At 33.7% G+C, this 19166-nt stretch overlaps 1 protein-coding gene across 1 annotated transcript in view; it reads left to right on the top strand.

The window, feature by feature from the left end:
* Positions 1-413: 413 nt before the first annotated feature.
* LOC105226202 (protein Wnt-5) overlaps positions 414-19166 on the top strand; it is a 240607-nt gene continuing 221854 nt past the window's right edge. Inside the window, exon 1 of the mRNA XM_049450738.1 lies at positions 414-674. The gene's annotated coding sequence lies outside the window, so the exon portion shown is untranslated. The remainder of the gene's footprint in view (positions 675-19166) is intronic.

Consider the following 19166-nt stretch of genomic DNA (forward strand, 5'->3'; position numbering starts at 1 on the left):
TCCTAAAAAGCAAATTGTACACTACTTCACCTCGCAAGTTCATACAACTTGTTTCACAATCAACATTTATATCAAAGATACGAAACAAGGTTGCCAGCAACATGTTGCAGCGCAAACAGAAAGAAATGTTCCTACAAAAACAAATAAGTAAAAGTAAACAAAAATGCAAATAAAGCAAAATCAAACATCAAAGCAAAGCAAAGCAAATGTAAACAAAGTCTGGCTATCATTTCACCAACTGCAGCAACAAAGCAACACAAACGCACAAACGAAAATTTAAACAAATACGCACACATGCGCAGCGCAACGAGAAATTCACCACTACCAGCAACATCAAACAACAACAGAACCAGAACCGGTGGTGACTGTGTGCCTGTGTTTGCCACTAAAGGCTGGCTGACTGGATGGCTGGCATTGGCGATGCCATGCAGTCAACGAATCAGTTGTTTACAAACAGAGCGCTCGTACGGATCTCGGTAGCGGATGAAAAAGTCGAAAGCGTACGTTCATTTGAATACACGAGTAGGGAAAAGGAAATGTAAATAAATGCATAGGAAGTGAAAAAGTGTGTGAGCAAGTTATTGCTTAAAAGAAAAGAAAAATAATAAAATTAATATACTCAAACAACAACAACAATAATAAGCAGTGGAAGGTGTTGGTGCCGTTCTTTTAAGGTAAAAAGCTGCATTTTTTTATAAGTGCAGTTTAGAGGTTTGCGCAAACTGCCGACTTGTGCAAACAGTCAATTTGTGCAAACTTAATATATCAATTGATTTAGACGCGCGATTGCAACGAAACGCGAGGCGTAAAAAGTGCTAATTACTATTGCTGTACGTTTAAAATTTTTTTTGGCGCGTGTGAATTTCTATTTGTGTGACTGAGTGTGTGTGCTGGCAGACAGGAAAAATGTTTAAGCTGCCGAGCTTACGATATGCCAGACGCGTTGTCGAACAAGATTAATTAATTAAAAGTGTGCATTTAATTTGTGCGCGCCGAGTGCAATCCGCAAATCGTTCACACTTGCGACAAATACTCACACACACATACATACGCAGACAGGGTTAGTAATATGTGTGTACAAATGATTGTGTTGCGTTTTGTAAGTGAGTAAGTTTTTGTACGTGTGGCAAGTGCAACCTATTGCACTGTCTGTAATATTGCACTAATTAGCCAACGGGTATTGTTGCAACAAAAATACCACATATGTATGTGTGTATGTGTTTCTGGCTGCAGTTTGTCGACTTCGGGCAATAAACGTTATGCATCCTTCTGACCATTGACTGCCATCGGAGCGTTGCGTTGCTTACGCTTTCACTCGCTGCGTAATTACATGTGGTGGCGGCTGCATCAGTCGATGATCCGCAACAAGCAGTGCCGCTGTGCAGCGTCATTTGAGGCGCTTATCGCGTGACCAATACTTAACCCAAGCATAAGTCCATGTACATATATGCATTTGGATGTGGGTATGTGTGTGTAAGGCAATGCTCGCCTACAATTAAATTAATTATTTTGTAAAGAGCGAAACGCTTGCAATTCGATAGCGAAGGCACTCTGGCTGTTGCAACAGGGACAGCAGAGCCTTTAAGAATACCGTGTTGCAAAGCGTAAATAAGAATGATTAAGTTACGACAAATTGGTAAAATGTTGTAAGTGCTTAAAAGGTAAAAATTAAAATAGTAAAATAAAATGTCGTCAATATAAATATAAAAAAAATCAATAATAAAAAAATAAAATAAAAAATAAAAAAAAAATAATAATAATAAAATAAAAATCATAACATTGAAGTTTTCCACGTGAAATAACGGTAAATGCAATAAAACAGCAAATAAAAAGCAATAAAATAAAATAAAAGGTTCACATCAGCGTTGTTGCAAGCCTCGAAAGTCCGTCATAAAGCACATCACAGCAACAAATTGTAGAAATTAAAATAATCACCGAAAATTAGCAAGGATCAACTTTCGGCGCGTTGTATTTGCAGCCGCATGCAGCATGCCGCAAGCGGAAAAACACACAAATAAACACAGGCGCACCGTCAAATGCTCGAGCACAGCTAGTCCTCAGCGCGGTGGCATTGAATTCTGAGAAGCTTCTGCGGCCACCCCTTTCACGCTGATCTAACCGTTTATTTTGGTGGTGGCAAAAAAGGATTTTCAGCGCTGGTAATGTTGCAACGGTTGCCGCATGTTGCAGCACACGTTCAAACAAAGGCATACGCACGAACAAAAAACGCACACACTTGCAGCCAGCTGATAGACAGACAGCCATGGCAAGCAGACAGTAAGCGTAATGCATAAAGGATTAATTATATATGTGTATACACATGTATATAAATATAGACATACACACACACACAGCTACATTGCGATGGCTTTCACTGGAAGCGAGAAAAAATGAAATCAAAGCGTAGCATTTGTGTGGCAAGCGTCGAGGATAAAGTAAAATGAAGCAATAATACAACAAAAAAAATATACATACATAATAAAAGGGATATTGCAACATGCACAAGATATTTAAAAACAGTGTTGCACGACAATTTATTTTTTCACATATTTTTTTGTTGCAACATGCCGATAAAAACAGGCAATATAAAAGTTGTACTTACTTGTAGTTTCAACGAAAAAAATCAAAACCGCTGATGTTGTTCGCCATTTTTTGTTTTTATACTGGTCCACCTCACACTTGCTTGCAACATTAACTAGCTATAAATGCATGTACATACACATATATGCAGCTGCCACATATACGTGGTGTTTGCATTGTTGTATTTCATTTAAATTCAATTAATTACAAAACACTCAACAACAACAGTCAAAGCCACAGCAATAACAAACGCCACAACAATAATGACACAGCAAACTCGATACACCTCTTCGCCGCCCTCAACACCACCACCCACTGCATATACCCCTTATTAAAGTGACGCTGACAAAAGGGAGTGAAGCGATGCATAAGCGCCCTTTCACTGGCATAAATTTAATTGCTGCAAAAGTTCTGCGAAAAAAATGTCACAACAAAGCGGTTTTATGTTCGCTAAAAAATAATTCTGCATGTGTAGTAATTTCATTTCTTTTCTGCTAGACTAGTTAATATTAATAATAAATGGACAGCAAATATGGTTGATGGATGTGTGATGGAGCTTGTTTTTAGACGAATGAGACCTTAGTTTCTTAGATTTCGATTCAGAACTATTTTTCTCCACAATGTATAGACTTAGAACCTATTTTCTCATAAAAGGCAAAACGAATGTTAAAACTCTGAAATTAGATAAACACAAAAATTAGTTTAAATTTTCCATGATTCGGACTCGAAATTTGATTGTGGACTCAATGTAAAACAGACTTGGGGCCTTTCACATAACCTCTACAGGGCAAAAATAGAACTAGACACGTCCTTAAATGCTCAACAAGCCCTAATCAATGCTAATTTCTTTATCTAATTCAAAAGAAAGTACTCGATGTACTATACTTGAATCAGATTGTGGACCCAATGTAGAAAAGTCTCAGGGGTCTCTTTCACATAATATTTAAAAGTAAAAGGAACTTAACGCGTCTTAAAATGCCAAAGACTCCCTAATTATTGCTAAGTTCCTAATCAAAAGCAAAGACGTGATGGGAATGTCTTGTAAATTAGATTCGAACAGTTATGATTAGGACTCAGAATAATTGTGGACCCAAAGTAAAAAAGCTAAAGGGACCTTTCACACAGTCTTTACCGAACAAAAAGTAGGACTAAACACGGCCTAAAATGCTAAAGACTCCCTAATTACTGCTAACCTCCTAATCTATTTCATAAGATAATAATCATTGGAGATGCCTTATAAATTCGTTTCGAACTTTCATGATCAGAATCAGATTGAGGACCCAAAGCAAAAAAGCCTCGGGACCTTTCACACAGTCTTTACAGCCCCAAAAGTAGAACTAAACAGGTCTTAAAGACCTCAATACTCTAATCAGTGCTTAGTTTTTAATCTGTTTCAAAAAAAATTGATGAGTATATCTCAAACATACATATTTGAAAAAGTAATAGTTTACAGCCAGCGTATGTTTTGGTCAGAAGTATTATAGGATATAGCATGAAAGAATTTTATATACTTTCAAATTTGTTGAGATGTTTCGAAACTTCTCAAGGATTAGAACTGTTAAACATTCGTAAAATAAAAACCATTATATCCTATCTTATATCACAACCAAAAATCAAACAAGCAACCCGCTAAAATTTCAAGGCCATTGATCGGTTTTAGATTTATTATAGACAAGGGTAACATCCCTTGTCAAGAAATGTCAATCTACGAACTTAAGATATGTACTATCTTTGTTCTTTATGTATTTGAGCCAAAATGTCTTGGAGAATATGTTTCTCTCCTTTTTTTTGTCAGAAAAAGCAAAGAAAATTTTACGGAAATTAAAAAAGAGATACAAGTTCTGAAAATGCTTTCACCAACAACCAAGAAAAATACGGATTAACCGAAATCATGAATCGCAGGCATTACCAAGTATCAAAAAATCCTCTTAAAATATGAGAGTACGAGTATTTACTCAAAGAGTACTAATTTCGAATACATCAGGCATCAGACAGACTAATTGGGATTGTACTATAATTGAGATTTTATGAAATCAGTTGCATCTGAATATCATATTTGAATCATATTATAATAAGTAATAAAATTTACCCAAAAACTGTCAGCTATTTCGTCATAAGTTCTTATTTTCAATATACATTATTTCTTGGGTATCTAGCGAGTTATACCAGAAAATTTCAGAATTTTTGGAATAGATTCTAACTGCTGGATAAAACCTATTTTAATTGTAATGAATAAATTTACTTTCGAGTCACCACTAATATGACATCCATAGGAACCCATAACCATAGTGTACATACAACCTTTAGGCCAACTTTTGCTTTTATGACACATTCTCTCCATTGACATAAAATATTGCTAAGACACAAGCATGAGCTTCGTGACGCGTTCCTATTAAATACCAGTTACTCATGCTTTCCGCCAAAAAGTTATATCAGCCCAGTAAACTTCCTATTGCCCTACCTTTTTCACTTTTTTCTGCAATCAATTTTTTACCCATTTCCGTTAATTCAAGGCACTGAGGTACCAAGCCGTTATGCGTCAAATGTTTTACTCACCTCTGCATGTCGCTTATCTAACTCATGCCCCGTACAATGTTGCAAGTTTGTGGAAAGTGGCAAAGTTTGCACCATGCGCACACGTTGCAATCGCGTAGCACAAAAAAGGCATGCCGCAAATAAGTGACTAACCTAATAGGAAACTAAAACAGGTTTATATAAATAATAATAAAAAATATAAAATAAAAAACATGACGCCACACCAAGCTTGCCACAGCCATTGCACAATGATAATTAAATTTAATAAAGTGCAAACTGGGTGCATAAAAATTAATAAAAGAAACAAATAACTTGCATTACGATTTTTTTTCCTTATAGCTGACTTGCCACTTTGGCGTCAGCGTGTTGCATGTTGACGCGTGATATAATTTTTACTTTGGCTGCCGTCACATAATTACTTCGAGCCAAGTTGGTGAGCGCATGCCGTGAGTTGGTGAGCGCGCGTGTGTGCGTAAGCATGTTGCACAATTACAGCAGTGAAAGGCATAAGAATGAGTACTGTGTACTTTTACAACAATAACAAGCAATATTTAAAACTGTAAGACATGCTTGTAATTATTTACGAAAATTAGTGAAGAAAATTTCAATTAGCGCACGTCACTGCGTGTGCGGAAATAAGTGCTAAAAAATGTTTGTGGCATGCAAATTACATTGCAACATGCAAAGTGTGGCAGTTAAAGGCGGATACATTATGATTTTGCGTGTGAGAATATGTTTTACATATACATATGTATGCATATGTGTTGGTATAAAAATATGTATGGCAAGAAAAGGGTTGAAAATTTCGTGGAAGTAGTGATTAGCGGTTGAAATTGAAGAAAAATCGGTACTTCGACTAGAAAAAAAATCATAAAAAATATAATAACAAAAAAAATTTACATTAAATATAAATTAAATTATTTAATATAAAAAAAAAATAATTAAATTAAATAACAAAAAATTAATTAAAATAAATTTCAAAAATTAAATAAAATCTGTAAAATTATTTCAATTTAATGATATGATTAAATTAAATTTAAAATTAAAATAAAATGTTTATTTAATAATAATATTAACGGAAATTAAAAGAAAAATTATAAAATAAATTTTAATTAAACTAAAAAGTACAAAATTTAATTAAAATAAAATAAAATTATTATTTAAAATAAAACTCAATATTAAAATTAAAACTATAATTAATAAAATTTAAATTATGTAATTTATAATGAATTAAATTTTATTAAAATTTAAATAAATACAATTGAATAAAAATAAATCATATTAAAATAAATTTAAAATTAAAATTAACACTATAATTAATATTAGCGTTAAAAAAAATTTGAAAAAATTATAAAATAAATTTGAATTAAACTGAATAACAAAAAAAAAATAACTAAATAAAAATAAATACAATTAAATATATCTATATTTAATAATAAAATTAAAAGAAATTAAAAAGAATTATAAAACAAATTTTAATTAAACTAAACAATACAAAATTTAATTAAAATAAATTAAATAAAAAAAAAAAATAAAATTCAAAATTAAAATTAAAATTAACAAAAATTAAACTATTAAATTTCTAATGAATTAAATTTAATATAATTAAAAAAGCAAATTGAAAACTAAAATTAAAACTATTATATAATCATTAAAATTTAAATACTTTAACTTTTAATAAATTAAATTTAATTAAGAATAATTAAATAATAAAATATCAAATTAAATTGCATGAAAGAAATAAAGTAAAATTCAATAAAATTAGTTTTCGTAATGTACAGTAAAATAAAATAAAATAATTTCATACACTAAAAAATTTTAAGCCAAAAACAGATGCACCACATGCATATACACGAAATAAATTAAACTAAAAAAAACCTTGTATCAACGATATGTTTTTGCATAAAAAACGCTCTCCAACGCTTAATTGATGCTCATCTCATTCATCAGTGTCTACTCATACGAAAGGACCTGGAAAGCGCAAAACTTGCTAAATAAATTGGTACGTAAACAGCTCACTATTCACATACAAACTACAATTTTTTTCCTCTACACATATTTACCGTTACCGTATGTACATGAAAGGGTTTTTTCATGCTTGCGCTGTTGTTTTGGACGTGTTTTTAATAAACTTGCAGAACTGAGTAATTGTGTGATTGTAATTGAAAAATTTCATACAACTTTTGTTGCTTTCTTTGCTGGAAAATAATTGTATGAAAAGCAATATCTGAAGAGCACCGAAATGAGAAGTACATACATACATATGTATGTATGTTAGGGTGATTCAAAAAAAAAATTTTTTGTTTTTTTTTATTGGTACTCGGAAAAATGGGTTCCTAGACACCTCTAAGAAATCCTCTCCAAATATGAGTTTTTAATTGTAACGGGAAGGTCCTCCGCCTAACGGTTTTCTATTTTTTCTTATTATCAGATAGAAAAATTTATATCTCGCTTCCAACTACTTAAAAAAATATCTTGTTAATTAGGTTTTGTAGGAAATTGAATGCTCTAAAATATGGTCTCTTATGATTTTTTCGTAAACCCAACCGTTTAAAAGATATTAACGGTTGAAATTTGACTATTTTTGGAAAAATTCTTTATTTCTTATTAATTTTATAACTCAATGAAAAAAAATTATTATGAATGATGAAACACATAGTTTTGTAGGAAATTTACTGCTCTATAAAAATGGTCTACTGTGATTTTTCGATTAAGTTAAGCGTTTACGAGATATTCATCGTCAAACATCAATGCATATTAGGGTGGATCAAAAAAAAAATTATTTTTTTTCGTTTGGTTCTGTGAAAAACAGGTTCCTAGACACCTCTAAGAAATCCTCTCCAAAAACCTATTCATAATAATTTTTTTTCATTGAGTTATAAAATTAATAAGAAATAAAGAATTTTTCCAAAAATAGTCAAATTTCAACCGTTAATATCTTTTAAACGGTTGGGTTTACGAAAAAATCATAAGAGACCATATTTTAGAGCATTCAATTTCCTACAAAACCTAATTAACACGATATTTTTTAAAGTAGTTGGAAGCGAGATATAAATTTTTCTATCTGATAATAAGAAAAAATAGAAAACCGTTAGGCGGAGGACCTTCCCGTTACAATTAAAAACTCATATTTGGAGAGGATTTCTTAGAGGTGTCTAGGAACCCATTTTTCCGAGTACCAATAAAAAAAAACAAAAATTTTTTTTTTTGAATCACCCTAATGTATGTGATTTTGATAGAAAGGTATATCGTTGCGGGTATTAGTGCCTATGTTTGGTTGGACATATCGACATATATGTACATACATACATATGTTGGTTGTAGGAGTGTTGTCAATTAAGCTTTGTTTGAGTTTTTGTGATTTGTACTTTTGTTTTTCATCACTTTTTCGTAGTTGAAAACTGCTGCTTTTTGTGTTCCCGACAATTTCGCTGTAATTACAGGAATCATTTTGTTTTTTCACTATGGAAAAGGAAGGCTTTATTGGAAGCAATATTTTTTTTTGATTTTTTGCTTAAGGACGGATTATAAACTCTCGATTTAGCATTTGCATCCGGTCAATTGGTTTTAAACCTAGAAGCGAGTAATCTGAAATTTCTTGGAAGTCTAATTTTTTGTATTTTGTTTTTGATCTTTCAGTTTTTAAAACGGATATATTCTTACTACTGGCATCTGAACAAAATATCATAAATATAAATATTACTTGCCAAATTTCGTCAGTATTATTTGTCAGATAAAAAAGTTTTTATACACAATTCTGAAAAATATGTTCAAAGATTTTAACGTTGCGTTGGGAATTAATCTGAGGAAAATTTTTAGGAGATACATATTTTGACAAATGAAGAAGTTCTACATCACAAGAACTTGATTTTGACCGGTCAGTTAGTCGTAAATATAACCTACTCAAGAAATAATTTATGTTTTCTAACCTCTATCTCTTTCCCGTTCTCTTCATGCTATGATGAATTCTTGAAGTTCACCTTTAATAAATAAGTGCATAAGGCATATTTGTTCGATAACCTACCAGGAAGTTGGTTATTAGAGATTGTAAATAAGCTTTTTTAACAACCGCAAGACAACTAATATCCATTAGTTGTATTTACCTTTCGAAAACCTAAACATCAGAATCTGTTTGCAAGTGTATAAAGAACTTTTCGAAACCATAACACAAAACTCATAAGGAAATCCAAAAATATGTATGAATATTTACAAACATACAAATTCAATTTCCATAACATGTTAACTGTATGTTTAGTTTGCAAGTTCAAGAGAAATGCTGCAAATTAAACAATTATTGGAAACACTCAGTTTGAAACCTAACCATCAAACACAAAAACAAAAACAAGCTGGCATTCACCGTAAAACTGCATTTCTTTTGTTTTTCTAGGAAAGTTATAAATGAAAGCCATATCAACTGCTGTGGCTGTGGCGTGTGTTTTTTTCTTTACTTCACCTCAACTTAAGTGCTGGGCTATAATTTTTGTAAAACAAATAAACCAAGCAAATAAAAGTTACATGCAAGTACACTAAAATTGTATGTGTATATGCATGAAGGCTTGCTTTTGGAAGGGTGTAATAAAATAAATGCATTAGCAACACAAACATTGTACAGGTGCACAGGTGAGAAGACATTGACGAACGCCTAAAGTTGCTGGGCGGAAGTGAAGTGTGTAATTGGAGAATTTTAAAGTAAAATTTTCTAATTGAAAAAATTAGGTGGTCTTCCTGGAAGTAGCGAGTTCCATGCAATTAAAAATTTGAAATATTCGTCATAATATTTTCATATAAGAAAGATTTCGGCAAAGTGTATCCAGTAGTTGGCTGGGTATTTTTGGGATATTTTTGGAGTTATGATAATATTGGGTAGTCGGAAAAGTCTTTTGGTATTTCTAATCAAACTTCAATTTATTATTTTATATTTATTTTTATATCTATATGGTTTTATAATGAACCAAATTTGTACCATTTTTGCCGACCACTTTTTGCCAGGTTTCCATCAGAGACATTATTCCATCAGAGTAACACATTTCTGTTTTCTCGGCGAAAAACCGCGACAAATAATTTTCACAGGCTTTTGTTCAAGCCAACTTTACTCCTTTTAAAGAGTTCTGCATTGACCGAAACAAATGGTAGTCCGCTGATGCAAGGTCAGGGCCATGCGGTGGATGCATCCAAACTTCCCAGCTAAGCTCTCCCAGTTTTTGCTGAGTCATCAAAGATGTGTGTGGTCTAGCGTTGTCCTAATGGAAGACGAAGTCCTTTCTGTTGATCAGTTCTGGTCGTTTTTTCGATTGCTTGCTTGATAAGATTGAAATCAGTGGTTGAATGTGGAACCAATCGTTCGAATAAGCTGGAGCAGGTCATAGTGAATGATTCCTTTCCAATCCCACCAAACACCCAGAATCTTTCAAGGCGTCAATCCTGGCTTTGCGACTATTTATTGAGCTTTACCGAACTTGGACCAGGATTTTTTCGTATATTATTGTCGCATTTGATCTACTTTTCGTCTCCTGTTACCATTCGCTTCAGAAATAGTTCAATTTTATTTCGTTTCAACAAAGAATCGTAGATGTTAATTTGGTCCTATTCATTTTTTATATGTGGTACCCAAACATCGAGCTTCTTTTTGTAGCCAGCCTTTTTAAATAGTTCAAAACTGAATGATGATGAATGTTAAGTTCCTTAGCGATGTCATGGTTGTTTATGTGACAGTCCTGGTGTGTCTTTTCCATAATTTCATCGACTTTTTCAACGATAGGTCCACCAGATAATTTTTTAATCGGGATTTTACGAGTTTCTCCCTAATGAGGCCTGGTACTATTCCTGTTAGAAAATTATAAATGATTCTTATAACTATTTTTATGATCCTTGAGAGAGAATTAAGCTATTTGTTTGCCTCTAAAATGGTATGGCACATAATTTTGGTTATATTCTGAATTTCAAAGCCGTGAAGCTAGAGGAAATTGAGAAAAATTAAGGATTTCTTTTTTTTTCATTTTAAATGAAATACTTACAGCAAAAACAAAAAAATAAATAAATATGAACGCATTGATATATAAATCCTAATATGTTAGCCTGTAGGAATAACTTTAGCCAGAAATTTTTATTTTTTGAAGGGTTACTATAGCATAAACGCAGGCGCAGTGACGGGATGGCACATAATAAACAACAAACAACAAATTTCAATTAATGATTTGCTTTAAGTACACGGAAGAGTGTAAACGGACAGATCAGCTGCTGCTAATAGTATATACATACATATACTCTTATATATAGAGATATCTGCAGCTTGCAGACTATCAGGTCAACTGTCTCGTCAGCAAACAACCGAGAGGCACTAAAAACTTTTCTACCAAAATGGTAGTATGTAAAAATATTTGTATATCGTGATGGCATAAAGGTGGCCAGAGTGCTGAACGGGTTGTAAAGAAAGAGTTCAAATATATAACTATGTCTGCATGTATGTGTGTGTGTGTGCGTGCTTTTGATAGTTGTGAAAAGTAAACAAATTTGAAAAGTACGAGCATAAGCACGTACACACATACAGAAGAAGGCAAACAAATTTCCTACCAAACTGTTTTATTTGCATTAACACACACACATCTACATATATAAATACTATGTGTGCAATCATGCATGCAACAAATGCAGCAGCAGCAACAATGCTAGCTCGCAGCAATGCAGCATTTGTTGCATTTATTCGACAACAAATTGCAGTTGTCTACTGCACTCACGCACACCAACACAGCAGCACACACACAAAAGTTGCTCGATAAACAAATTCGCTAGCACAAACAGCATTGAGTACTGTTACTGTTGCGGCGACGTCGATTGATGCCACTGCAACGGGTGGCACTGTCTTTTATTTCCATTTTATTTGTATATATTTTTTGTTGTTGTTGCTGCCAGCGCTTTATCGCTTGTTGTTGCCTATTAAACTATTTAGTCGCATGTAGTCGTGGCAACTGAACTGCCGTATGCTGTCCCATTGCATTGATTTATTTGCCTTGCAACGCATGCAGCAAGCGCAGCGTGTTGCAACAACAGCAACAACGTGAATTTCCATTTCGATTGTACCTGCTGCCATTGATGATTGCTGTAGCTTTTGCCGCTTTTGTTGTTCAAATGGAAATTTGTCAATAAAAATGTCTGTGTGTGTTTGTTGATGTGTATGTCTGTGTGTGCTTGTTTATGTGCAAGTGTATGTGTTAATGCTGCGTAAGAGCTGTACCTGTACTACAGCGTCTGTTGCCAGCCACAAATTCATTTCAACTCGTTAATTCGAAATGTGGCAAGGTAGGATGTATAAGAAATAAAAATTGATTGCCTCAACTCTTTGCTATTTGCCTTCAATTTCCAGTCATCATTCAAATCATTCACTTCCTGTTTAATTTGTTTAGTCCTCCGTTTAATTTCCAATTTCGTTTTTTTTTTCTTCATCTCTCTGCTTCTTATACTAACGTTTGCCGCATGCATTCTATTTGTGGCACGGTATTATTGCGTATTGTGCATTGCAATTAAGGAGAATTCTCATCAAAGTCGCTTTTCACCAAAGCCGAAACTCACTCAACTTTCATTGCCACACTTTATTACTCCTTCACTCGTCACCACCGTACTATATACAAACCGCACTGACGCATACATAAACACAATCTCATATACACACACATAGCGGCTATTAACTGTTGCTTGTTGCATTTTGTTTACTTTAGCAGAGTTTTATGCTCATAGAAGCAGTCATAAAAATGTTATAAAAATAAAAAGTTAATTATTCCTGCACTTAGGTTGCTTTGTTTATAAAAAATCTCTACATTTATGCCACAAATTAGAGTTGTAATAGTTTTCCTTGCTACTGCTAATGGCGTGCCACCGCGTTTTCGTGCGCCAGACGCGGCTGTGACTATGGCAGCGAGTTGCCAATTAAAACTGACATCTAAATTTTATAGGATATTGGTAGCCGAAAAAACGGGTAATGAAGAAGACGGTGATTTTCCAACTGACGCTGTTATTCGCGCCACTTTTGCTGCGCTAACAATTTATGTTACCTTAACACGCAATGGTTTTGCGGCATCTCGCTTATTTAGCCGATTTCTTACTGAACAAGAAAGGTGACAAAAGTGAAGTTATAAAAGTTAGACTAGTCTAAGAACATACATACTACGTGCATACATATTTTCGAATATTTACTTAGATTTTTATTGATGCGGGAATATAATCTCCAGAATTAGGCATAAGGCAACCTTTTAAGTTGCCGGGTCACTGCAGTATATTTCAAGCTGAGGTCTTTGCTACTGCGAAAACCACGAAGCTGGCCTCTAATGCAACTGCAGGCTATTCCAGAGTAAACATCTACGTAGACTGCCAAGCAGCAATCAAGCCAGTAACCTCGTATCGTATGTCAGTCAGAAGTGTCTTGGGAAGCTGGGCAGCAGTGAAAAGTGTTGCCAGAAGTAAACAACTTCACTTCTACGGGGTGCCAGGTCACAAAGGCGTCGATAGCAATGAAATAGTGGACAGATTGCCAAGAGTGGTATACGTCTTACATCCGAAAACGTGATCAACCCTGGGAAACCCGTGCAATGTCCATACGACGATCTCGACAAAAGCATGGTAAAGAAAATCAAAACCGACCAGGGTGCGAAACTGTAAAAGTCATGTGCCGAACAGTAGATCGGAAGTACACAAAATTCCAATTGGCACTCGATAGAAGAGACTGTAAGGATATGATCGGAATACTAATCGACCACTGTCTGGTGGCGACACACGCCCGCAAGATGGGGCTACTCCTCTAGGGCTTAGCAGGTGAACTCCATCTGGTATGGACAAGGACCAAATTGATCTATGCGTGTCTTATTGGCCTACCAGATTAACCTAACCTAAATGTTTTTGTGTCTCATATACTTGTAAGATACTTGACCGGGTCTTTCTTTCACTCCTTCTCTCACTCTTCACACTACGGTAAATGTTTCGGACACGATTTCTCAAGTTTGGAACATAAAAACCCAATTTATTCTTTAAAAGTACGTGAATGGTTATCGTCCCTTCTAGAATCGGGAAAAAATGTTGATAAATAAAAAAAGTAATTAAAGTTTTGTTGTTTGTCAATAAATTATGAAAAATTTTGAATCTAGTAGGCGATAGCCTACCGAATCTTTAGAAAAAGTTCATACAATATTTTATACATACATACATACTTTAAAGACAGTGGGGCTGGTGAGATTGCTAAAATCGTAAAAATTTGATAAAGGTAAAGTTCTTCCAACACTGCGTATATTGATGGAAAGTCAATGAAATTTTGGTTTTTGAAGAATATAAAGTTTTCCAAATAGGGTGATTAAATTGTATGTTAAAAAGAATAGAATATAGAACTAACTTTATTGATTAAAGCAGACTACTTTATAACACCTCGTTTTATTACTTTCTAACTTCCGACAGTCCAATTTCCACTGCGCTCTCGAGATATTGTGATCACAACTTTACAAAAAGCCTAATATTTTCTCAAAAAATTTCAAATTTTTTTTTTTATCTGATACTACCAATGGCCACATGCTTCTTTACCATATGCTTGAAAGTCTTTTTACAAAATTGTAGAATAGATTAGAATGGAAGTTTACGTTGCAATATCTAATGATATTTGTTAGATGCTTAATATAAGGTGGTCTTTCATGTGAGCTATGCCAGTAAAAGTTACTAAAATTAGTAAGAATATGGTATCGTTGAGGATTTTTTAAAGAGCAGTGATTTGTTACGAACTTAGCAAGTTTTATTATGCACACATATGTATATGTATATCCCCTGGAAACTATAAAAAGTTTCAAAACAAAGCTTCTACGAAAAACTTTAGACACTGATCATCTGTCTCTTCGTATGCCTCAATATCACTTGAGTGAGATTTCAAGTATTTTGCTCTGGATAGTTTTTCCCATATACCAACGAATTTCTAGTAATTGTAAGTATCGATCCACTGTGATTGATTCACTGGTCTTGAATATGATACTTGATCAATATTATTCTTAAAGATTTAAGCAGCTTGTAAGAAAAAATGTATGCAATTAATTGCAAATTTAATTTTAACCATTTTTTAATGTTTTTTTTGAAAAAAAGAAAATAAGTATTGAAAACCAATTCGCTTAACGAACAGAGCGCGTTTATGTAACCGTGCGATTGACAATTTAAAGTGCGGTAGAAAATTATTCACTTTTTAATCATCAATTCAAATGTTTATACATTTATATACATATCCATATGTATAAATATATATGTACATATATATGCATGTATTTGCCTACAATTGTATGGTATAACTATAGTGCTCTTTGACTGCGTTAACCATTTGTCATTTGCATTCATCAATTTGTTGTGCTGACTTTTGTTTATCAACTTTTAATTAATTTTGTTTTGCGCTCTTGTTTACACTGACATCATATAAAATAAATATTATGATACTATTATCCTGCAAATGATATTCTATGTAAATTGATGAGACACATTTGCATAAAATGCCAAGGCGAGCCGCACACATACATAATTATTCCTATTAAATAAACATTTAAGCCGCTGTATGTGTATGCAGGCATTTTTTTATATGTGTGAGTGTGGTTATGCTCTATACAAATACTAAATGTGTCAATAATAATTTTGTAATATTTATAAATGTGTTGCATCAGTAAATATGCTTAATCACTTTGCGAATTGTTAGCACACTTTATAATGATGCAAGGCCCTGTAGGGTTGCTGTTTAAAATATATTTTCTTTAATTGAAGCTTATTGGAATTCGTATTTGATTTAAGTAGAGGTTTAAAGAGGAGTTAGTGTAAATAAAAGAAATATGTATATATTTTTTATATTAAAAAATGCCTATTTTTCTAAATTGTAAAAAAATATCATTGCTTCATTATCTCATATGGACAAATTTTAGTATGAATAGTTTGAAAATTACTTTAATCATCCTTTATTTTATATTTCACTAATGGGTGTCATACATTAGTGAAATATAAATTAACAGTTGAACATCCATAACTCGAACTTCTATAACTCGAAGTTCTCCATAACTTGAATTCTTCAATTGGCAAGAGAAGTCAAATTTCATACCATTATCGTTCCAAAACTCGAAGTTTCTCTAACTGGCAGAGTTTTTTTTTCAAATATGCTGATTCGAGTTATTTACTTTCAATTGTATTTACTTTCACCCATTATTTTCAATTTCTCAATTTCAATTTCGGTCTCAATTTCTTGCACGGTATTTTTGCTCATTTAAAGTTTTTTAGCTACTGTGCCTCATTTGCATTGTATTGCATTAAACATTGTAGTGGTTTTATTATTACTACTATTGTTACATATGTATAATTAAAATAAACATATACATTATTTGCATATTTATTTATTATGCATTTACATTTTTCCTTATTGAGTTAATTAAGCCATAAACATCAATAAGTGAATTTACATAATTTCGGTTAGCATAATCATCTATTTATATGTCATTTGCGTTACCGGAATGAAAACAGCTGCAAATTTTCGCAAAAATAATAGCTTGTGTTCATATAACTGTGACTGTTTTGAATTAATGTGTTTCATTTTAGTTCACAGTTGCTAAGTTTTTGACAAAAAATTACAGCGGCGCTTCAAGAGTTTACGTTTTAGTTTGCAGAGCTAAACAATTGTAGTTTTAGGTTTAGGCCAGCCCAAAGTAGTAGAATTTAGCGTCTTATTAAGAAATTATTTTAATGTAACTGAAAAACGGTAAAAATGTGTGTATTTCGTAAAATAAAATTGCATTGTTGCCTACTTTCAGGCGCATGAACTTATTGCAGATAAGAAGTTGGAAAGTCTTATAAAAGGTATTGGAACTTAAAAATGCAAAATTTTTTGCATACAAATTTATTGTCGAAAGTGAACAAAGTCAAAAATATATATATAGCGGGTACCTAAGAATATGAGTTTATGTTGTATTAATCTTTAAGTATTATACTTATATATAATACTCTATCAGCTATAACTGTAGTCTTCCCTTCAGAGAAAGGAACAGCTAACAAGCACTGCATGTCAAAATCCAAACAGGGAACCACTTGTTGACAACACATGTCCGAATTGCGAGTTTGGCCGCAGGCGAGTAGCTCATAATATATAATTACCTGTCAATTCCAGAAAATACACATCACTTCCTTTAGCCTGCATTGGCTACCGTTTAAATTAGCTGACCACGCTTCATTCTCACCTAACTTAAGTGACCCACTTTTCATCACCAAAACCCAATCGCCTCAGAAATTAATCGATTTTGTTACGATTAAACTGCTACATACATATTTGTAGATGAAATAAGCACTTCATTCGAACCATGAGGTTTTATGCGCTAACTCATGTGGAACCCATACATCGAGCTTCCTTTTATATCCAACCTTACTGAAGTGATTCCTAACAGTCTTGTGTGCCGTGTTTCGCAATTTTAAAAGGGCTCAGATAATGTTGAGACTCTTATGGTGATTCAGCTTTATCAAAAACACAAGCCTACGAGTAGTAAAAAGCCATCAAAGAGGTCGAGAGATCGTTGAAGTCTTACTTCATTCTGGACGACTTTCGACATCTTAAACTGATGAAAATATTGGGTTGTCAAAAAAGTCTTGCGGTATTTTCGCTAGTTGGCGTTGAAAACGCGTAGTTCTAGTTTTATTGGTTGCATCGGGTCATGCTATACCTTTCTGGAAACTTCATTTCACGCGCTAACACGTGTTTGATTGATTGTCGTTTCTTTTAAGTCGTTCGTGAGTTATAGCGTCGCAAACATAGAGCAAAATAAAGAGAAAATACGGTATATTTTACCGTACTACTACGATAAAGGCAAAAATGCATCTCTAGCCGCCAATAAAATTTGTGCAGTTTATGGACCCGATACAGTTTCCATTTCCACCGCACAACGATGGTTTCAACGTTTTCGTTCTGGTGTAGAGGTGGTCGAAATTGCACCACGCTCCGCAAGGCCCGTCGTCGAAAATTGCGATAAAATCGCTGAATTGGTCGAAAGAGACCGGCATAGTAGAAAAAAAAAGAATAAAAAAAAATAAAATTCAATAAAAATACCGCAAGACTTTTTTGACAACCCAATATTAAAAAAGTGAGAAATATCTTCGAAAATAAATATTTCTTGTGAAGATACTGTCCAGAGTTAGGCATAAGGCCACCTTTTACGGTGCCGGACCACTGCAGTACATATATTTCAAGGTCTTTCCTATTGTGAAAGCAGCGGAGCTGACCTCTAATGCACCGGCGTACCACATATCGGCCAGAAGTATCTTGGAAAGCAGGGCTGCAGTAGAAATGTTGCCAGAAGTAAGCAACTTGCCTTCTACTAGGTTCCAAGCCCCAAAGACATCGAGAGCAATAAAATAGTGGATGAGATTCCCAAGAATGGTAAACATTGGGAAGCCCGTGCATTGTCTATACAAAGATCTCGACAGAAGCATGGTAAATAAAATCAAAATACTATGGAACGAACTACCTGGGTGAAAGACTGCAAAAGTCATGTGCAGAACGGTAGATCGGATGTACATAAAATTCCTATTGACACTTGGTAGAAGAGACTGTGGGAAAATTATCAAAATACTAACTGGTCACCGTCTGGTGGGGCACACACCTGCAAAATGATTCTGACAGATCGAGAAGAATGTGGCAAATGTTTAGAGCAGGACACCAGGGAACACTGGAGCATTGGCATTGGTCCCGTATTGGCAAGACTACACTGTAAAGATCAGATATTATACACTGTAGAAGGTATCGATCGGACTGTTGTTGACTCGGCTATAATCGCGTAAGCGGTGTCTACGCCAGTAAAGAAGAAGAAGAAGAAGGTATCGATAGTGAAGCCGCAGGGTCTGCTAAAATTTGCGTCAAGCGCAGGCATCCTAAAGAATAACTACTTCTCTTGGGCCTAGAAATTGAACTTCATCTGGTATCGCAAAGGACCGAAACTGGTCTATGTGTGGCTTATCGGCGTACTAGTTTAACCTCACCTAATCTAGAGTTAAAACTCCAAAATATCTACATACATACATTT

This window comes from Bactrocera dorsalis, chromosome 3 (genome assembly GCF_023373825.1).
Source record: "Bactrocera dorsalis isolate Fly_Bdor chromosome 3, ASM2337382v1, whole genome shotgun sequence".
NCBI lineage: Eukaryota > Metazoa > Arthropoda > Insecta > Diptera > Tephritidae > Bactrocera > Bactrocera dorsalis.